Raw genomic sequence first — 18,263 nt, 5'->3', positions numbered from 1 at the left:
TTTAGCCAAACCTATAATGTAATATGATGCCTTATACAGAGTCAGACCATCGGTCCATCCGGCTCAGCATTGCCTACACTAACTGGTAGCAACTAGTGTATTACCTTCCCTGGATATGGTGGGATTGAACCCGTAACTTACTACATGCAAAGCAGACCCTCCGCCACTGAGATGTGGCCCTTCCCTAACCTGCCAGCAAGGAAACCTCGCTTTGGCATGTGAAATATGTTGGGTGAATCAGAGCTCCTTCAGATGACCAATTCCCTGAGCACCCACCTTCATTAGCTTGCACAAAACTGGCACAGAAGTTAGATTGCACTCGGTCTTTACTGAGCATCCATTCTGATTTGTTTGCTGGGAGGTTATACACCTTCCCTCTCATCTTTTGTTCGTTCTAAGCTTCCCAATGCATTTCTCCATCACTTCCTTAACTACAAAAAGTTACTTTTTTTAAAAAAAGTGAGTTTGTTGTACCAGAGCTACAGAACATTTTGATCTACTGTAATTGCACAAACCAGAAGTTCCCAAGATGGACTGATGAAAGCTGGGTCCTGAGAGAAGTTCATAGAATAAAAAAGTTGCCGCCATCTGCCCCTGGCCCCCTATTCCAATCCCATATTGTTCAGGGTGGACTCCTGCCCCTTCTGAGAGGATATTTTGGGGAGTGTTGGTCCAGTGTACCTGAAGGAGCGTCTTCACCCCCAATTGTTCCGCCTGGACACGGAGGTCCACCTCCGAGGGCCTTCTGGTGGTTCCCTCCCTGTGAGAAGTGAGGTTGCAGGGAACCAGGCAGAGGGCCTTCTCGGTAGTGGCACCTGCCCTGTGGAATGCCCTCCCACCAAATGTCAAAGAGAAAAACAACTACCAGACTTTTAGAACATATCTGAAGGCAGCCCTGTTTAGGGAAACCTTTAATGTTTAATACACTATTGTATTTTAATCTTTTGTTGGAAGCCGCCCAGAGTGACCGAGGAAACCCATCCAGATGTGCAGGGTATAAATAATTTTATTTATTTATTTATTTATTTATTTATTATTATTATTATTATTACTATTATTATTAAACAGCAAGGTAAACAGGTGCTTCCATGGACTTACAATCCAAGACACATTTGTTTTCTCATTTATGTTTCAAAAACATGAGCAGGAATTGCTAACAAGAGTACTAGACCTTAAAATTATGAACCAATTCTAGTAATGAAGCTGTGCTTCAAAAATATTAGTAAAAATAATAAATCATTTTCCACAGAGCAACAGCTACAGGAAATTCAGTTTAAACAAAAATAAGCAATTGATTTAAAAAAACCTCATTTAAATAGAAAATAAGAATTCTGCACCATAAACCAGCTGTCCTTTCATTTGTTTTTCCATTTATATCCCACCATTATTCCAAGGAGTCCAGAGTGGCATATATATATATATATATATATTTCTCTCCTATCTCATTACAACAACCCTGTGAGGTAGATCAGGCTGAAGGCAAGGGACTGGCCCAAAGTCATTCAATGAAATCAATAGTTGAGTGGGGATTTAAACCCTGGTCTCCCCAGGTCCTAGTTTAGCACTCTAACCACACCACACTGGCATAAGTAAAAGTTACTTCAAATAAAATAACCATCTAAACAAATGGAGGAAAGGGTGCGGCAAGCAATAGAAGATTCTGTAGTGTCTTACGTTTCATTTCTCCAGTTCCTGTCATTTTATACAAGTTGATTATTGCAATAAACTCTGGCTCGCAGCAGAGATCTAAACACAGAGGTCCCTACAGCAAGAGAGCACAGATGAATGTTGTAAATTTGTGGGAGATGGGGGTGGGTGTTGGTGGAATAAAGTAACTCTCGCTTGCAGCCATGTTATTTAATCCTATTCTGTAACTGCTTGAAAACATAGTATCAGCTTGCAAAGGAATTTTCTTGATGGGGCGTATTAAGTGAATGTGTGAGCGTGGTGCAGCAAGATTCTACATTATGTAAGCTTTTGACTGCTTGTTTCTCTCTAAAAGGATCCAGTTTGCAAAAGAATGATTTGCAGTTTCGTATGTTATTCCCCCCCCCCCCAAACCAGCCCACTCCTATACTCTGAGGGCCAATTTAAAAACAAAACACTTCCTGCAATTACTCCCACACTGCTCCAGAAACGTGTAGAGCTCCTGCTCTGTACAGTTCAGACTGTGCACATGGCTGCATACTATGTCATCTGATCCAATCAATGCAGCCATGCTTAAGAGCCATGCAGCCTACTCTAACCACATGGGGTGGAAAATTTAAACGTTATCAAAGTACTGTGGGAGAAGCCCAGAGACACAGTGGCAACCATGTCGCTGGCAGAGGACAATTTAGGGGAGCAGGACCAGTTCACACGCACTGGGTGCTGAGCCAAGAAGGCTCCGTACGGGGCACTGCAACAATGATGAACAACAGTGGGGCAGTGGGGCACCGAATTCTGGTGCCGCATACGGTACAGCTGAAATTTTAACGCCCAAAGTCTGCCACTGCCACTGGTAAGGATTGCATCCAACATGGAGCTCTACTACTACTACACAGGATCAGGCCTGAATGTTCAGAGCTTGCACCCCAACTCCATGGTCAGCACATCAGTGCTTATCTCTATGATGCAGCATGTAAGTGCCATGTAAGGATACTGGCACAGCGCAAAGGGGGCCCACAATACATCAAAGTACCCTCCGTGCTACCAGAAGGCACACACCATCAGCCTTAGAGAGTTGAATGCCACTGTGCCCCTATAGCTGGTTTTAAATAGCATTTGAAACTGTGTGTCCATGACACCATTCTCTGTTGCTGCCAGCTTGGGCAATAAGAAGTGGGATACTGTTCTGGGGATTGTTGCCTCCCATAGGGAGTAAAGGGAGTCTGTATCTGCATCATCAGCAATCATGGTCATTCCACCCCGACTCTCCAATTTCAATGTCACAGAAACACAGGAAGCTGCCTTATGTTGCACAGGAAGTCACACCATTTGTCCCTGTAGCCCAGTATTGCTGTCACGGACTGTAATGGCTCTTCAGGGTTTCAGACAGAGGCATTTTCCCAGCTTTACCTGGGATGTTTTGCATGTAAAGCACGGGCTCTGCCACTGAGCTACTGCCCTTAGTAATGGCTTAGAACTCCAGGTCAGTCTGTATACACACAAAGTTCATTCTCCTGATGTGAACAAAGGATTAACATTCCACAGGCAACATCCCGTCTGGAAGAGTGGAATATTCAAGTGGCAGCTTGCTGAAAGCACACCATACTCTTATCTAGCCAGGCAACACTCCTAAATACAGCAGAGAGGGATAGGGAGAGGCGTGGGAACAAAGTCAATAGGATGGCGAGAGAAAAAAGAAAGAAAGAATCCAAAAAGGTATTACTGTTATCATTGCTACATGGGCTCAAGGTGGGTGATATAAAAGTAAACACACAGTTCAATATAAAGCCATACATGTACTATTAAAAGACCATAACACCCATCAAATGGTTCATAAAAAATCAATTCAATGTCAACGAGCTGGGTAAGCGAAAACGATTTGCAGCATTTCCTAAGATGCCAGTATGCTTGGGCTCTAGTAGAGAACCTTCAGCAGAGAACTGCACAGTATTGAAGTCAGTACAGAGAAACCTTTGCCACATATTTTCCCCACATCAAGATGGAAGCTGAAGGAAAGCAGGCTCTCCCCAGAATGCTGCGGAGATCAAGAAGGTTTAGAGTGAGGTCTGAGGTCTGCCTCAATCCTGTTTATGATGAACTTGCCTGAATTGCTGTGATCATACTAGATTGGCTCCAGATAAGTGAACACCACTATGGATGTGTTAAAGACATTATGTAAAGACAGTAGCAGGTGCTGCAGGAGGCTACCAGCATCAGTCAGCATGGTTGACTTGTGGCTATGACCCACAGCTCAAGCCAAACAGTAGTCACAGAAGCTGCCTGTGGATCTTGTTCCACTGTTTTTCAAGGTCGCTGCTCTGCCCCAGTGCCCACAAGCATCCCCATGAAGTTGTCTAGCAACTTCAGTTAAAGGACTGTTGCCTCCTAGCAACCCCAAGACCAAACTGCCTAAAAAAGCCTTCTGGCTAGGTTGGAAGTTTGGACTGGGAAGAGCTTCAACCCACTGGCAATATTACAGCAGAGCAAGAGCCAGTTTAGCACTTCCTCAGTCCCTATTTCTTGTCGTCATGACAACCAGAGGTTCCTTCCAAGGAGTAATAGACAAAGACAGAGTGATAAGCAGACTCAGCAATGAATTGCACTAGCTAAAAAGAAGAAGAAGTCAACCTATTGTTTCCAGGCCACTTTATAATAACTATTCTGGTGAACAGAGAGCTTTCAAAGACAAAAGGCAAAGCAACAGACTTGACCACACGATAAGCTGGTCAACATATTATGAGTTTGGCAACTCAAAACATGTCCTGTCAGTCTAGTCTTCATAAACACTGAGCTGGGGACAGGTGTCAGACTTAGGTGTGACTTCCTTCTTGGCCAAGAACAATAGGAGGAGGCAGCAGGCCCTTTCCCCCAAAAAATGATTGGACAGAATACTACCTGACATTTTGCTTTGTATCCCTTATTTCAATAGGCTAAAGAAACAGGAAACTGGGGATATGGGGCAGATAATTGTAGGTGAGTAGCATAGCTAGTATCATGATTTTTGAACTCCCCCCCACCCCGCTACCCTGGGACAAATATAAATGAGAAGGAAACACAAGCTGCCCCATTCAGGTTGCAGTGCGACCCTTAGTACTTCATGCTATGCATTCACATCCTGAAGACATAGCCCTTCTGCTTTCCCCAGCTCAGCAGATAAGCCCCCAAGAGCATCTTCATCTCCTCTACATCTTAAGACAGCGCAGCCGGCTCCTCCAAGGAGGCAGAACTACAGCCTACTTTTGGCTTCAGGTGGCCTCACCTCACTACTAAGACCAGGGGTCAGCAACCTTTTTCAGCCGTGGACCGGTCCACCATCCCTCAAACCATGGGGGGGGGGGCTGGACTATATTTGAGGGGGGGGGGGAATGAACGAATTCCTATGCCCCACAAATAACCCAGAGATGCATTTTAAATAAAAGCACACATTCTGCTGATGTAAAAACACCAGGCAGGCCCCACAAATAACCCAGAGATGCATTTTAAATAAAAGCACACATTCTGCTGATGTAAAAACACCAGGCAGGCCCCACAAATAACCCAGAGATGCATTTTAAATAAAAGGACACATTCTACTCATGTAAAAACATGCTGATTCCCAGACTGTCCACGGGCCACGGGCCAGATTGAGAAGGCAATTGTGCCGCATCCGGCCCACGGCCCTTAGGTTGCCTACCCCTGACTGAGACTATATCTGCCCATAGCTAACCAGCAGAGCCTACTGGGAGCTGTCCATAGTTCTGACTCTGCCTTTGTCTAACTCAACCTGCCCAGAAAAAACTCTGTTGGACAGCTTCCAGTTTGCCTGTGAGCCCTAAGCCCAGCAGGATAGCTAGAAACAGTGAAAAACCTAGCCATTCAGGGTAGGTGACCATGCTAGGGAACAGAGACACATTCATATACCCTGGACTCAGCTATTTAAAGCTTTAGCAGTCAAACACAACAGATGGGTTGCATGCTACAATATCCTTTTAAATACAGTGCAACCAGAATTGTATATCATATCAGAACATATCATAGGTTTATAGAAAGGCATTAGGACCCTTGCCAGTTTGATATATGTTGGGGGTCAGGGAGTGGAGTGCCCTCCCTCTCTCACAGTCCCAATTTTCCCCACAGCTCAATACTTATTTCACTTCATCTCTTTTATGGGATGGAAACAGGATATTAGAAATGCTTGTCACTTATCTGACTTATTTCTTATGCAGGCTTAAAAAAAAAAAAAAGTTTCATGAGTGTTATTAATCAAACTGAAGGAGGCCTGAAAACAAAACACACATTAGTAACAGATTCCCCTGAGGACAACACAGCCAATAGTTGACTACAGCTGTGGCACAATACACTATCCACAAGAGAAGTGAAATAAGCTTTCCAACAATTGGTAGGCATAACAAGTGGAAAGGCCCAGACATCTATTGACCAAAACCTTCATCAAATGTCAGCAGAAGGATCCAGCTTTTTCTCAGGCAGTTGGAAAAATACATCAGAGAGAAGCAATTTCTTTGCTAAAAGCCCAAGTTCTTCACACTGCTAGGGGTAGCCATATTTTCACTTGCAACAAAAATGACTTGTGACACCTTAAAGGAGCAGCATATTATGACATAAGCTTTCATGGACCAGAGTCCACTTCATCAAATGCATGAACTGTCATGCTGAGTTGTAGGCAAAATGTGTCCCTTTTTAATGTTTAGAAAATTAATTAAAAGTCCTTCCCAACAACTCCCAAACTACAGATTTAGTCTTGCCATAACATCCCAATGACCATCAATATAGATTTTCCCAGGACAGAAAATATAACCTTATCCTCCATACAAATGCATCTTCTACTCAGAGTCAAAGCCTCTGAAAAACACAAACTTTTTTATTTCAGCCATTAGCAAGTTGATATCTGAGCTATATTGCCTACCTTCTTATCACACCCATAAACCACAACAGCTCTAAACTCACAAATTCATTTACCACTAGACTTCTGCACAATCAATGTATAACAATATAAAAACCACAACTATGGTTACAACCAAGACTAATTCTATTGTTTGGTATTTGTTAGGATGGATGTGTATGCAGTTTTAATGAGTGGACTACTAAAATCCATTAGTTTGTCCAGCTAAGTTGTTTATAAAGGAGGTTTGAAGTGAATTGCCTTGTCATCCTCCTGTGAAGTTTCATATATCAATTCCTAAGTATAAATTTGTTTTTTATGCATAAGATACAACTGTTAACATTTTATTATTATTATTATTATTATTATTATTATTATTATTATTATTTAGCCCATTGATGTTATATTTAGAGCATTTGTATCTCACTCTTCAAACAAAAAGGCTTCCAGAGTGGCTTCTATATGATGAACTAGAACAAGAAAGTATTTGCCCAGAGACCTATAATCTAAAGCAATACACGAAAAAGGAAAGGGACAGGGAGGAAAGAGGGAAAAAACCACATCCAGTTCTTAAGAGTTAAATACCAGCACTTCTAATGGCCACTTAGAAAGAAAGCTACATGCATAACAGCCTTGCTAAAAGATGAGAAGGTACAAGGGATAGTACACTGGTACCTCAGGTTACAGACCCTTCAGGTTACAGACTCCACTAACCCAGAAATAGTACCTTGGGTTAAGAACTTTGCTTCAGGATGAGAACAGAAATCGTGCTCTGGTGGCGCAGCAGCAGCAGGAGGCCCCATTAGCTAAAGTGGTGCTTCAGGTTAAGAACAGTTTCAGGTTAAGAACGGACCTCCGGAACGAATTAAGTACTTAACCCAAGGTACCATTGTATATGGGAGGAGAGACTCCTTCAGATAACCAAAACCAAGATCAACAACTGCACCTTGAATTGAGCTCAGAAACAAATTGTTAACTAGTTCAGTTGCTTTGGGATAGGTGTTACATGAGCCAGGCGCTACAATCAGTCCCAGATAGGATTCTGCCTGCTGCATTCTGGGCTAACGGTAGTTTCCAAACAGTCTTGGAAGGTTGCCCTACATTTCATACAATGTAGGAATCCAAATAAACATTAAGCATGGTGTGTGTAACATTGGGGAGATCTCAGTTTCTGAAGAAAGGGTCCTCTGGCATATAAAATGGACCTGGATAAAGGCACCCCTTGTGCATCCTGAAATTCAAGCAGCAACCACAGATCAATGGGCATCATAGGCTGCAAACTACATTCTTTAAGCTTTGAAGAATCTAGTTTGCAGCCTGGAATGCCTATTGATCCATGGTTGAATATCAGGTTTCATCAGTGGCAAAGTGTGCCTTTTTCGGCTTAAAGTTTAAGTGGGGGGGGGGGGGTCTCATCTTGTCAAGATCAGGCTGAACATCAATTCCCAGAAGAAAATTTATTGTAGTCCCAGCATTTTTAAGGTACAATACAGTGCTCTAATCAAAGGGTTGAGTTCAATAGGGCAAGAATCCCCATTTTGTTTCCACCTAAGGAAACCTGCCAACAGACTGTTGTTGTTTTATACTACAGCATCCTCAATGTGTGTGTTACTTCACAAAGTACAAGCAGATAACGTCTTGCCACAAGAAACTTGCAATCTCAAATTTAATGCAAGGAAGGAGAGAAAACTTGTGACAGATCAAGAATATACATTCGCTTTTATTACACGTACATAAGACTAGGTTACAGTAGAATATCGGGACTTGGGTGGCTGTGCCAAAACTGCCATGAAAATGATGGGTTTGAAAAAAACAACAACAGGTTTCATCATCACAGAGGTATCCTGGAAATGTTATCTCTGCTTGACGTCTACTGTCCAATACCCCACCGCTCTCATCAACATTAATCTGGATTGTTTCAAAGACTGATGTCTGGAGATAGAGATAGAGATAGAGATAGAGATAGAGATAGAGAGATAGAGAGATATATAATTAAGACAATTTCCCCATCAGCACATGACCTTTAGTGAAATGTATCATTTTTCACACAATCATAGTTTTAAAGGAAACTATGATTTAAAGAAAACACAGTTTAGTGCTTCAGGAGTTTTTGTCATGTCCACCTCAGAAAACCCTGAACTCCAATCCCACATTCTCAAAATGCAAATTGAGGAGCAACTATTACACAGGACATCTGTGATCAGGTCAGGTCTCTGTTTCATTAAAACATAGCACTCACTTAAAGTTCTTTACAGCATTCTGTGCAGGTACACACACCAGTCTGTCCTGGGGAAGCTGTCAGGAGAGCACAGCCAGGGCCCTCCCCCTGACTTCCTGTCCCAGCACTTTCTAGGTCTTGTGCCCTTCCACTAAGTTCTGTTACTCACAATGCAGTCTCCCAACTTAAAAAATAAAATAAAATCCTGAAATACAGCTGAGGGGAGATGATGCTAATTTGTTCAGCACAATAGCAGAGTGTGTGTACTTAAACCCTTTCCCTTGGGCAATCTTTCCAGTCACACAATTGCATGCACACACACACGGGCACATGGGCCAGGGGAGGGGAGGTTCATATATATGTAATTGTCCTCTGTTGGGCAAACAGCAGGTTGTGTTTCCACACACTATTTTATTTATTTATGTAAGTTATATACTGCTTACGATAAAAAAGAATTTCTAAACAGTTTAAATAGCTTGCATAAAAAATAGGAGGAAATCAGTATAAAATCTATATAAACAAACATTCAAATAAGATTTTTTTTTTAGAGCTAACTAGAAACAGTAAAACTATATTACCATACAAATAAAACTGAGCACTACACAAAAGTGGGTAGGGGAGAGGAAGACTTTAATTTAACAGAAATTCAGTTGTGCATTGTTTGGCCCAAAGTAGTTAAGGATGCCAAGAAGAATGCCTCTGCTTATTCCAGTTAACTGGAGAGCGAATTGGTCTCCAACATTCTAGAACATTAGCATGATCGGCTTGGAGGCTGATTAATCAGCTGGGATTTAAATTGCAGTTCTGAATATCAAATCATTCTCCAGGAAGATGGGGGGAAATTGCTACTGCAATTAGGCTTGCCATCTGGCCATCTCCATCCATTTGGATGGGACATGGTAATTCACATGTTTTGGAGTGTCAAAACCAACATAAAGGGGAAACGGGGGTGAATTGATGCTCTCTGAAAACCATGTTTATTCTTATGCAGGTTTGAGGGTTCTCTTTCCATTAGCTAGGTCCTAGAGTATCAAAGCAATCCAAACAATCTATGGCTTAACAGGAACAAGAAGTGGGCTCTTGGGAGTCGACTCCTATGCATTCCTGCAGTGTATAACAGGCTGTCGCTGGCAGAGAAAGGCACACAAAGATCTTGGGATGTGGATAATTTTTTTTCTACATAATATGAGTAGACTAAAATTTCATCATAAAACCCAGTGCCAGCACCACTGTCACCCTTGTAGTGCAGGAAAAGCACACAGAGCCCAAAGAGGAAGCAGAAAGAACATCCTCCTTTAGCTCTATGTACTTTTCCTGGGAGAAAAAGATAATCACCCTCACCACCTCATTATGGAAGGGGGCAGGGATGGGGGGAATCTTCGAGGCTTTGTGGGTGTTAGGACAAGTTATTGAGGGCACCACATTGATGACCCCTGCTGTAATTTGTCTATGTTCACATCAGCTCAGAAATCATGCAGCAGCTCTTGGCTCAGAAGGATTCACAAGGACAGAAAGCAAGGATCTTTCTCTAGAAAACTGCCCAAGGCCAGCCTGAATGTCTGCTAAGTTCCAAGATAAGAGCAAGCAGCCCATTTCTTTTGCATTTCTGCTGGGTAAGTCAGAAGCCACGCTGATGCCAGACCATGCATTTTTCCATCTCCCAGTGCATCGCATTAAGTTAAAATAACTTTTGTCCTAAACAAACAAATCAGCTTTCTCAGAGACTTTATTTGGAAACAGTTTACACCTGAAATTGCCTTGTTTGATTAGAGATCATGAAGATTTTCACCTACCACCTTCTGTTTGAACAATAAGACAGACATCCCTATAAACAACATCCTTGCCTGTTCATTCTCCTAGAGACTAAGATTAGATGCCAATTTAGATAAGAACATCAGAAGACTGACACTGTAATTTTGGCCTGCTGAGATATTTTACTACTTCTAAGGGATTACCTACTCTGCACTTCTCAATTCGGTTTTTAAAAGATAACTTAACGCCTTTGCCCTTTTTAAGTTCCTTGGCCTGTGTGCCATCTTGCACTTACTTGTCTGTTTCACAATGGAATAAGTTATCAGTCTCAGAAAGCCAGGCCCCAACAAGCTCATTCACAAAGGTGACCTCCACCAACAGAAAAAAAAGTCAAAAAATGTAGCTGTGGGGGAAAACATTGCTTCCTTCAGCCGACATATTTCAGAAGAAAAGCTTGTGTGATGCTAAATTCCAGTACTGTGCATATACAAAGGCCAATATATCCATTTCTTGCACTAGTACTGAAGAACTGGTTATTTAATACCAACAGTCCAATTATTGTCTCCCATTTTCAGGAATGACTTCCCCCCCTTTTTTTTCTATCAGTATGATGCTTTCCTTAACCTTTAGCAAATATTTTGAAGACGACTTTAAAACCAATGTACAGTGGTACCTCAGGTTACAGACGCTTCAGGTTACAGACTCCACTAACCCAGAAATAGTACCTCGGGTTAAGAACTTTGCTTCAGGTTGAGAACAGAAATTGCACAGTGGTGCGGTGGCAGCAGGAGGCCCCATTAGCTAAAGTGGTACTTCAGGTTAAGAACAGACCTCCAGAACAAATTAAGTTCTTAACCTGAGCTTCCACTGTATAGTTTGCACAAAGAACTGCCATTCTTGAGGTTTCATGGCTCTCCCCTACATTTGTTAAGGGGGCTGGGTTGCATCTTGATTCTTGCCCATCGTCTTCTGTTACATGCTGAACTTGGGGAAGCTCATTTTCTGCTATTAAGTTTAACAATCTGTTATAGGGCATTCTTAAGCTACTTTCTAATATGTATTTCTCCAAAGGAACCAAAGCTCTTCCTTACTTTTAAATCATGTGATCAGACACATGATGTGGCTATAGAGTATCACAGAACTGTGGAGTTGGAAGGGACCACAAAATTCATCTTGTCCAACTTCCTGCAATCAGTGCTCTTTTTTATTATTTAGGAGATAAGGTGCTGGAACTCACCATGAAGTTGTAAGTGCCACTCTTTTAACATTTGGGATGGGGGAGGAGGAAGGTGCCAGTACTGCACACCATTGAGAACCCCCAGAAAAAGCACTACCTGCAATTCAGGAATCTTTTGCCCAATATTGGGCTCAAACCCACAACCCTAAGACTAAGACTCTCATGCTCTACCAACTGAGCTACATCAAGAAAAATCAAGCCATAAAAGGCCAGAGCCGCAATTTATTTCTATCCCTGCCCTCTATAAAAACTGTCAATCCAGAGGGTAAATGTTGCTGATTATTTGGAGAGCTGCAGCTATTTTTATTATTATTTCTGGACTTATGTTCAGGCCACTGCACATTTGCAGAATACAGCAGTCTTAAATTTCCATCTCTCTTCCCCCCAAAAAAGCATTACAGGTTACCAGTGGGCAGCAAAGCACACAGGCATTGATCAAAACACCACAAAAAGGAATCCTATCACAATCACACAATGAAGGATGCATGACCAAAGTTTTTGAATTTTGCCCCCAGGTACTATAAAAGCTCTGGATTGTATCCAATTGTGTCAGTAGGCTCATGGAAAGCTCTTTGATCCAGCAAAGGTTTCCATGAGCAGAAAGGGGAGGGAGAAGAAGCCATTTTTTTGCTGAGTCTCTCTTCTCTCTGCAGCCCCAAAATCTGCTTTACAGAACAGCAGGCTGCAATGATATGGAAAGTGGTACAGCGGGGCTGTGGGAGAAAAGAGAAATTGGCAAATATCACTTCCCTTCCCCTTCCATTCCCAGAAATATCTACTGAAGCAAAGAGCCTTGCACAAGCAGAGGGACACAAATGGATGCAACCTCGTATCTGGTTGCATGTGCCAACATTTTAATAATTAAAAGTGCCCAATTAACATCTGGACTGCAGGTATACAATTTGACTTAAATGACCAGTTTGGCTCACAAACTCCATCTGAGCAAAGTCATGTACAGTCTCGGCAGGAATCCAGCTTCCACACAGAAATCAGAACAGCTGATGTCAACTCATGATGGCAGTCATGACATTGGGGACAAGAGCAAGCCTTTCCCAGAAAAACACACACACTGGGAACCAAAGTCAGAGCACAGCAGATAACAATGCTTGGGCCAGGGGGTCAGAGCTGCTACAAGCATATAGTCATTCCTTCAGGCAGCCAGTTTTGTGAAATTGGTAGAGCTGCCCTCCTTTCTTGACCATGTCAGTGGCCTTGGGGGTCAGATGAAAGAGCAACCACTTCCCCTGACCAGGTGCAGGAATGGAGAAGCTAATTATGTCCACATCTGAAGGACAGCACTGCTGCTACCACACAGTTCTTCCCACAAGCATCTGGTGGGTTTCAATCAAGAACGGTTAGGGATGTGTTCCAAGCGTACAAAAGGAAAAAAAATGTGTCCCTATTTTTATCTATTAAATGATAGAATTATTGATTGACAGGCAACACATGAAATATCATAGCAAACACTGTATGGCATGATTAATCACAATCTGACTTTATTTTCCAATCTCATGCCAAGACGATAAAATAGAAAACCGTTACTCACCTTCGCCAGACCTTTTAGCAATGTCCTCCCACGTCACACTCCAGATAAGCATTTCTGAAATGGCACATGGAATGCAATTTTGCAGGAAAGTGCAGAAAACTGACCACCATCCTAAAGCAAGGTTGTTGACTTATGTTGCCTTTTTTTTAAAATGACTGGCCTTGCTTCCATGCTTTCAGCAGCAGCCTCTGACACACAGAAATTAAGCTGTTACATTTCCCCCACCCCACCCCATTACTTTATTGCCGTGCCAGAAAAGGCAGCACCAGGGCCAGTGAAACCTATTAGCAATTCTGCCCCCTGAGTTTTGCTACGTGCCCTTTCTACCTCCCAGGGCAGCAGTTCTGACAAGTTACTTGCCCAGGAACAATCATTCCTCACCTGAGCAAGTGGTTTGACTGCAAAATTGAGAGAGTAGCTGGACTTTCACATTACTTTATTTTGCCATCTCATTTTGCATCCTATAAGCACTGAATTTGGTGGGAAGGCAATTAGGGTATTTTAAATACCTCGTACCAGAAAACATAGATTATTTCCCCTGATCTCAAATCTTTTGTCCCTTTTCTTTTTTTTAATCCACCTTTGCTTCAGGGCTCCATGCCTCATATTTCTTACCCTCGCAACTCATGCCTCGAGTCAGATGAGATACAATAAATCTTAAGAGTTTGATGAAATTTTAGATCATATCTTCATGTAATAGATTTTCCATGTAAGCAAGGATTTTCAGCAGATCTTTCAAGTGAAAATCCTTAAGCCAGGCAGTTTTAAAATGTTATTAAAATGAGAAATGTACCTCTGCAAGAGCTGAATGCAAGGGAAATAAAATTCATTTTTGTAGTGCATATAGATCTATCTGTTTTTTAAGAACTGCAGTAGAAACAACAGTTCCAAATACTACACAGTAACCGTGGCTGATAACATGTTTGTTGAATGAGACAAAACCTTTCTTCCTAGAATCCCTGATTGACATATGAGATAATGAACGACTGATTAAAATGATAGTGGTTATTTTACACTTTTTATCTTGTGCATTATAGTAGCAACTCTCACAAGCTACCTGGCTAATTGGCACAACCTGCAGTCCTATAGATGCGTACTGAGAAACAATTTCCATCTTCACTGAGGCAGCTCTACATTAGGGGATGGGTGCAGATCAGCAGTACCGCATCTGCTTTAAATGCAGAAGGTCCCGGGAGAATCTGAGGATTAGGTATAACTGGGAATATCCCCAGTCTGAAATCCCGGAGAGACACTTCTAGTCAGAGTATTGGGCTACATACCAGATATGCAAAAGCCAGAGTTTTATACGCACTCACCTCCATCCAGGGAAGCAAGAGGCACCATTGCAGTTCAAAGATACGTTACAGCAAAGCAAAAGCACTCAAGGAGAAAGGAAATCAGGGTGAACAAGACAAGTGGCCTAGACAGAATCCCCAAGAGCCGGACAGAGGGGTCTGAAGGAGCACATTTGCCCCCACCCCTGTCGAAACAAAGATACTTTCTGCTTTCAAAGCAATGATTCTTCTCATAATTGTCTACCTTCTCCCACCTACTTTAGACACAGAAGAAAAAACAAAAAAAGGCATTTTAAAACATGAGCAAAAACATCAAAGTGCATACCAGATTACAATCAATAGTCTGAAGAACATTGCAAAGCACCTCGAGTCTTGTTTTCATAATACTATTATGAGTTTGGGGTGGTAAACTGGGTGCCAGATCCTTCTAATCCCTGGATACAGCAAGTGTTAGAATTTAATTATTAGAATAGCCAAGCTAGCCTCTTGGTGAGGTGATCACCTGGGTGATGAGCCATTAAGGGGGATTAAGGGGCTCAGTATGAGACAGCAAATGGGTGGGGGCCCCTCCCTCAACAGAAAAAGCCAGAGTCTGGAGTAGAGTTTTTTGCAGTGATGTAACCTAGAAGTAAAGCAGCAAACTGGAGAGAGAGTCATAGCAGGCCTTGAGAGCAGTGTTTAATTTCTGCTTGAATCCAAGGCAGCGGCTATGGGAAAAACCATACACCTTTGGGATGTTGATGCTGTGAACCCCTCTATCGTTGGCTCAGGTTGTATATACTGTATGTGTAAATATATCATAAAGACACCACAGTCTCCACTGTGCCTCTTTCCTAAAAAGGAAACACGATCCCTGGGTAAGCATCTGGAACCCCTGGAATCTCACACCACTCGGAGACTGGTGTGGTGTGCAAGAACATCAACAATGTTAAGTGCCCACAGCCAAAACACAGCAAAGACAGCATTTGCATTGCTTTGAACAGAAAGAAAAGTGTGATGTGTTGGCTTTCTCAAATCAATTCCTCAGACCACTACCCAGGTAAAATTGCCAACAAGAAAGGAAGAAAAACAAATAGGAGCAAAAGCAACTCTTTTTCCTTTCACGGGTTCATCTTCTATTCAACAGATATTTCAGCAGAAGATCACCTGCAAATTTACAGCTGCCCCCACAAAATTGATAAATCCCCCTTTTAACCCATAACCTTTACACCACAATCAAAATCATAAGCTACTGCTGCACAAGACTCAGCTACTGAAGTTAGAATCTGGAAGCGTCTTATGGAGTAGGACTTCCCAGATCAACCATATTGAGTTAATGTTTAAGCAGGTAAAAAGGCATCCTAACCAACCAGATCACCTCCAGGTACTATGTCAGTATCTGGTCTTGCCTAACATATTTACTCAAAATGAGGATAGTCTTCCAAAAAAGATCTACTAACCACACTCACAGATAATCTCCTGTTCTGGAAACTGTGTGTTCCATCATGCCTGAGTGAATACACCCAGAGAGAGTCACACACAGGCACTCAAGCATACAGGCAAGCTTGAAACCTGTCTCAGCGCAGAGCATTCAGAGAACATGCAGTCAAGCTGTTCTTCAAGTTCAATGGGCAACCACTGTTCTAAGTTCTAGGCTGGTAAGTCACATTTGTGGGAAGGGTTCTGGCCTCTCCCCTTTATGATAATTTCCTCCAAGTCTCAATTCACAGCCTGTGGAGTTTTCTGTCTGGCAAGGAAGTTGGGCAACTCCAACAGCCATTTCCAAGACAGTTTTAAATGTTGTATTTTAAGTTGTTGTAACCCTCCCTGGAACTTAGAGTGAAGGGCAGGAAATAAATAAAACAATAAATAAATAAAATAACAAATCATAATAAATGATGCAGTAGCCTCACTTTCCAACGTGCAAAAAAGGAGGTAACAACATTTTCCCTGTCACTGGCTGCTCAGAGTCACCTGCCAATCACCTGGGTCAAGAGCCCTTAAAAGTGGAATGTTGCCATCATTGTTTTGTCCCTCACTATCCCTTATTATTCATCTGACTGTCCAGGATGCTACTCAAGAGGAGACCCAAAGCCTATTTATAAGTAGTTGCCTAAGGATAGTTAAACATTTCAAGCCTGTTGCCTTTCATGCACCATTCTGCCTTTCATATTGACTCTCTTAAACCTTATTCTTAATAAAACTCTCTTAAAACTGGCTGCTAGGATTTGATGTGTGTTCTTCCCACTCTGTCTAGATCCCTTTGCTACACATTCATGTCAGGCGAGAACTGGAGAAAACCAGAGTACCCTGCTCCTTGGGCTGAATCCTTCCTCATCTCTCTAACCAACATTAATTACTTATAGCCTTGAGAGTTGCCCTCAGAGGAAAAAGAAGGACTGGTGGCAGCATTCTTCACTTTTAGACAGGGGAGGTACTTCTGTTCCAAGAAAGCTCTCAGGCTCCCTGAAGTTCAGAGAACACTCTCAATATCTTCATTGGGGGCTGGCCGGGCTTCCTACTCAAAGCATTAAAACTTAACACACATAAAAATAAAACCCTTAATTCATTCCTGGTTCTTATGCAACACTTTATGACTAAGAATATTAACATAATATAAACTCTAATTCAGCAAGAAGTTTAAGCTCAGGTTTATTACAGGCTTGTGATCCTTTTCTTTCAGAATTGCTGGTCTCATGGGGACTGAAGGGAAGGAGCCTTGGCAAGCCATAGGGCACTGCATATGTGAATGGCCTTGAGGAAGTACTTCACAAGTCAAGGCAGAGCACATACAAGAATCAAACAGAGCTTTAATTAATTGATTAATTAATTAACAAAACACCCTCCAATGCTTACAACTGTGAAGACAGCTTTGGAACTGTGTGAGAAACAACATCACTGCCAGGTAGTTAGAGTCTTTTGGTAGCATTATTGAAAGCTTTTAAACTGGACTCTGTTCTCAGGAAGGAAGGAAGGCCCATCCCACAAGGAGTCTGCTGTCGGTTGACTCACCAGCCATTGCCCACTCTCCGCTTAATCAACATCCATTGTTCATTCCCTATTCCCAGGGGACTAAACCGAATTTCAGCCACAACTCCTGACCTCATTGGCTTCTTACAGCCTCTGGGAAGAACTAGCCAGGCATTTAGAGCAACCCAGCATGGGGAGCCCAATCTATGAGCTACAGGGAGCCCCAGCTGGCAAAGTGTCAAGACAAATTTGGCAGCAGCACAAGGAGAACCACTCTGCCCTTGAAGTAACTTAAACTACAAAAACAATTATGCAGGTAGAATGCCAGCAGGAGTGTGGGGACCTATGAGTGACCACATTTGGAATACTGTGTACTGTTCTGGTCACCACACCTCAAAAAGGATATTATAGAGTTGGGAAAGATTCAGAAAAGAGCAACCAAAATGATCAAGGGGGTGGAACAATCCATCTAGAGGGAATGTTTGCAGCATTTGGAGCATCTTAGTTTATCAAAAAGGTAAGCTAAGCACAAGAGTTTATACAATTATGCATGGCATGGAGACAGGGGAGAAAGTTCTTCTCCCTCTCTCAGAACACTAGAACTTGTGGAAATCCAATACAGCCAAATGCTGGAAGATTCAAGACACACAAAAGAAAAAACGTCTTCATGCAGCACATAGTTAAGCTATGGAACAAAGCCCCCACAGGAAGCAGTGATGGCCACCAACCTAGATGGCTTT

The 18,263-nt window shown here is 42.3% G+C and overlaps 1 protein-coding gene and 1 long non-coding RNA gene across 7 annotated transcripts in view; one reads left to right on the top strand and one right to left on the bottom strand.

The window, feature by feature from the left end:
- The window catches only part of TSPAN4 (tetraspanin 4), a 503,822-nt gene that overhangs the window by 432,673 nt on the left and 52,886 nt on the right, over positions 1-18,263 (bottom strand). The window contains exon 2 of one of the 6 annotated variants that reach the window (XM_083428337.1): positions 13,280-13,333. The exons of the other annotated variants lie outside the window; for them this stretch is intronic. The gene's annotated coding sequence lies outside the window, so the exon portion shown is untranslated. The remainder of the gene's footprint in view (positions 1-13,279; positions 13,334-18,263) is intronic. 6 annotated transcript variants of the gene reach the window in all.
- LOC310672083 lies at positions 3,234-10,579 on the top strand. Its single transcript, XR_014508387.1, has 2 exons — positions 3,234-3,363; positions 10,207-10,579. It is a non-coding gene; the product is annotated as an uncharacterized lncRNA (long non-coding RNA).

The sequence above is a fragment of the Podarcis tiliguerta genome (genome assembly GCF_965153285.1).
Source record: "Podarcis tiliguerta genome assembly, chromosome: 1".
In the NCBI taxonomy this organism is placed as follows: Eukaryota; Metazoa; Chordata; class Lepidosauria; order Squamata; family Lacertidae; genus Podarcis; species Podarcis tiliguerta.
The sequence above is the reverse complement of the archived record's forward strand: the minus strand, read 5'-3'. Positions and strand labels throughout refer to the sequence as shown.